General features: G+C 43.5%; 1 long non-coding RNA gene across 1 annotated transcript; it reads left to right on the plus strand.

Annotated features, from left to right (window-relative positions):
* Positions 1–523: 523 nt before the first annotated feature.
* On the plus strand, positions 524–3,951 carry LOC123185212 (uncharacterized). The gene is made up of 4 exons (XR_006493222.1): positions 524–1,211; positions 1,732–3,393; positions 3,465–3,533; positions 3,638–3,951. It is a non-coding gene; the product is annotated as an uncharacterized lncRNA (long non-coding RNA).
* Positions 3,952–4,715: the final 764 nt, after the last annotated feature.

Here is a 4,715-nt window from a genome sequence, read left to right on the forward strand (position 1 = left end):
TGAGGAATAATTATTCTTCACCCCCCTCTATTTTACCATCAATGCACCGTAATTTTACGTTCCGTAAGTTTTTGTCTTATTTCCGATGCAAAAAGAGATCGTAAGAAAATATATAATCGCCGTAAAAAATATTTTATGTTATGTAAAATTACAAACGTAAAAACATAGTCTAAAATACACATAAACTGCAAATTTTCTTGTCTTATGACCTATATTTTTATTTTCTTATGTCAAATTTTACGTAGTGAATCAATAGAAATGTAACTATTTGAATTCCAAACGTAATTTAATTATGAAATGATCGTAAGATTACCTCGGGTGAAGAATAACTTATTTTGCACCTTGAGTGATGAATAATAACACTATATAAATATATAGAATATTATTTTGTTACCATCAGCCCCTATAGGGCCCAATGGCCGATTACACGATCAGAAAGACCCGCCCAGTTACCCACCACCTGCCAGCATGTTCGTTGCTTTACCTCTACCCCAGTCAACCCACCTCCCACCCCGATCCCCGCTCCCACATCCCATAGCCGCCACGGCCCTCGCCGCTGGCGTGCGTCCCACCACCACCACCTCCCATAGCTATCGTTGCCCCCCTTCGCCGGAGCGCCCCCCGCCACCACCACCTCCCAACGCCACCAGCACCACCTCCTCATCCCCGTGAGCCCACGCCCGTCCCTCCCCACAAACCCCTCCGCCTCCATCTCTCCTACACCGGCGCCGCCCTTACCTCGCGTCGGCAACCACCATCCCTTGCGCGCCGGCCTCCTCCACCCCCATGCTCAGGATGCCTTCCTTCCTACACTCCGGTCGCCTTCCTCCTCGCGCTGGCCTCCTCCCTACCCTGCGCCCCGTCTGCCTTTCTTCCCGCGCTCCGTCCGTCTTCCTCCCCGCAATCCGTCCGCCTCCCTCCCCGCGCTCCGTCCACCTTCCTCCCCGAGATCCGTCCGCCTTCTCCCCTGATATCCCATGGCTGTACGGCCGTCGGCCAACCCCTCCATCTGTAACTAAGGGCATTGGGCCGCCCTCCATGCCGGGGTGGCCCTGCTAGCCATCAGCGGGGGAAGCGGAGTGGCTTCCATGGAGGGGGTGCGAACGAGTTCGTCCTAGGCGTGCACATCCTCAGGAAGTCCATATGCAATATGGGCACCTCGCTGAGACCTCATAATGCTCTTCCCAGACTACTCTCCGAAGCCACTCGAGGTATGCATGCACATCTGCACTTCAGTCGACAAAAATCAGCAGAATTGGTACTATGAACTTTTGTGCTGGTCAGTCTTGTGTGTTACTTTAATGTTGGACTGAGGAATTTGGCATTAAAATGAAATCAAATAAAAGTTGAAACATAGAGCTCGCGGCTTCTGTTTGTAGTTTGAACTTAGGCTCGTCTCTATCTGTCTGTCGTACTTCAATCGTTCTTTGCCATGATGTTGAATCAACTAACTGTGCGTGCATTGCAGCAGTAATGTTTATTTGGTGCAAAAAGCTCACCCAAAAAACCCATCTCGATTAATTAGAATTTTGGAAGTGCATGCTTTGGCAATTAACTACTGAGTGCCTCTATCTTTCCACTTCAATATTTATAGTGTGGTGTAGTCAGTATGCTGACGATGAAGTTTCTTGTCAAACTTTTCCAGTTAATATACATGGTACTTGGTCATATATTCCACATGTACTTACATCATTGTTAAGCATCTTTCCATCTAAACTTCCATTCCTACAGGTGTAGAATACATAGCAGGATCTGCCCCAGCAAATTAACCACATGTCGCCGGAGGCACTCTGCCTCTCCTATGCACCCCCTGCTTCCATGTCCCTCCACCACCGCCCTCCCTTAACCCTCTGCAGTTATTGGCAACGCGGATGTGGCCCCGCACTGTATGGACGCGCCGCTATCGCTCTGTCATCGCGTATAGAGAGTTCAACGCCGCAGCCCCCGTCCGTTCAATCTCGCCGCCATGGGTGTGCCCCACTCAACTCCCTCGCCATGCGTAACAATGCAACCTGCAGGAGGAACCGTGGGGGTCGAGGACGTCCAGCTCGGTAGTCCAACTCGGCATGATTCACGTCATCGTTGGCCCCATGTTCACTGGCAAGATCACCTTGCTTCTCTGCCGGCACCATTAGGTACTCACCCCGTCCCGTCTATTGCTTAGTGCTTCGTTTTGCGTTGCTAAAAACAAAAAACAAGGAAGTTCAAATTGAAAATAATGAGAAGTTAGACGTTTAAAAAAATCAGAAGTTATTTTAGTGAATCTCTATTGAAAATTAGCTCACCTTTTAGTGAATCAGAAGTGGTTTGTACTTTTTTGCTTGACGCGTGTTCATGAGCAGTTCAAAACATGTACTTGTTCCATGGGTTGCTATAACACTTGTTAGATTGCTCTCCAAAAAAAGTCATGTATTCGTGAATTTGCTATTGGTGTAGTAGACCTTATGTATTTTATCATCAGTTCATAAAGAAAAGCCGAAACAGTGTAGTGTGCGTGTTAAAAAAAATAATTCAGTTTTATATTGTTTGGTAGTTTTCACTTCAAAGAAAATTTCTAACAGTTCGGTCAAAATAAAGTTTGCATAGTTTATACTCGAGAGGTAGTAATGTTCACTGACAAAAAAGCATCAGTTCAAATATATATGCAGGAGGTTGAGAGCCGAAAAACTGATTTTTTATGTGTTTAATTTTTCAGCTGTAAAGACAGAAATTTTTCTCTCTTGTCTCTCTTGGTTCTCAGGAAAATTGGGCTGGGAGTCAACAAGCTGGGCAAAAATGTGTTGCTACTTCTACAATATCAAAGATGATGAGATTCTTGTCTTGCTCGTCGAGGACCCAATCATAGGGCAGTTTGTCGCTACTGCAATGCATTAGGAAAAGTTCAAGTTTCCTATTAGATTTAGTTCTATTGGAAAAGGGCTGCCCTCACCATGCTTATCCCCGTCACTGGAGGGCCTGCGTGCCGGGGTTGAGCCACAGTCGACACTTCCGGTCGTGCCCTACCACTAATCAATCTTCTCGCCTAACCCCCTTCCTCCCCGATCTGCTACTGATATACCCCAACTACCACTAGAGCTTCGGGGAGCACTCCTTCGTCCAAGTTGAGCATTGGGTCCCGTCCGAGTAGAGCACTGCACCCCGTCCAAGTCCCCATCTAATTTTGAACGTTCAATTTTGTCATGTTGGAATAATATAGCATTGAGCACCCTACAATTTTTTTGCTTGAGCGTTGAGTACATCCAAATTTAATTTTGGAAGGTTCACACATCCATATTAGAGAGATTCATCGGACATAATTTTGCAAGGTCAGAAAAAGCAATTGCTCAGTACATCACAGCAGCTCTTCGATGCAAAAATGATGGCTCTTCACAAGTCAGCAGTTAACCAAATTGGGTAAGTTTTCAGAAATTCATTCTAGTGTCGGACGTTGGTGAGATTCTGATTAAGACTTTTGTCCATTCCAGCAACTTCAGGGTAGCTCAGTCAAATATGGCAACTGTGCAGTAAACAATTTTAGTTGAGAAATCAGCAAGGTGTAATGCATACCGTCTTCTATAACTCATTTCACTTCATGATTTCTTCACCTGTTTGTTGTTTCCTAATTATCCTAATTCCTAAATGTTCTACTCAACTTCAGCGCCATGCTTAGTCCAACACGGTGGCTTAAGGGTGGCCGAGTTTGTCGCGACCATCAGTTTGGAGACCTGTGTCACCGCGCATGTCGCTACCATGGCCTCCTGTGTCACCGCGTGCTCCGTCAACAGCCTCCTGCACAAGGAAAAGCAACATGAGTAGAGGCGTCTGAGATGCTCTGTTCTAGCGAGGTGGCTGATTATGTTAGTTAGTTTGTAATACTTTGACCGCAGTGTACTTATATATCTTTTTCTGGACGGAGCAGATCAGAGCTTATGTCAGTACGAACTTTGATTGTGATGGTACTACAAACTCTATAAAAACACCAGCAATCCATTTTTACTGGTACTTACCTTTTATACAATTCACATGGATTATGCCCTTATTACAATTCATTTGTACAAAAATGCACTGTGCTCACCATTTTATTTTAGTTCATGAGTTTGTAATACTTTAAAAAGAGGACGTAAAAGTGAACCATTCAGTTTTGTATTATAAAAAGTGTTAAGGTGAAAAACTTCAAAAACATCTTGTTTAATAAGTTCAGCTTCTATGTATAGTATTTATTGAGCTAAAAATGGTACCGTTCATACATTGTCGTCGATCTTGTTACAATCGTCCTTGCTTTTGTGAGTTTCCTGATGCATGTTGTGTGGTCAGTCTAGATGGGAGAGGGTGATCCGTTCAAAGTGTAATTCTGTGACATTGACATTCAAGTTCTACAACTGATCCATACAAATAAAAATGGTGGTCCGTTCTAGAAAGGAAAAATGGTTTAATTAAAAATATTGATTAGTACAAGTTAAAATGGTGGTCTGTTGGGAATAAAAGAAATGACAGAAATTCAAATTGTAAAAGTTCAAGCAAAATGAAACCCCATGCAATTTAAATGGTAAAAGTACAAGTCGTAAAATAAGAGAAGTCCAAAACATCGTTGTAAAAAAATGTTTAGTTTAAAAAAATTTAAATAAAATAAAGATTTTTTTGAAAAAAAATATCATTCAGTTCGATGATACAAACCATGCAAGTATAGGGGCGATGATGCAATAAACCGTTCTATGATACAAACAATGCAAGTATAG

Source organism: Triticum aestivum, chromosome 2A (genome assembly GCF_018294505.1).
Source record: "Triticum aestivum cultivar Chinese Spring chromosome 2A, IWGSC CS RefSeq v2.1, whole genome shotgun sequence".
In the NCBI taxonomy this organism is placed as follows: domain Eukaryota; kingdom Viridiplantae; phylum Streptophyta; class Magnoliopsida; order Poales; family Poaceae; genus Triticum; species Triticum aestivum.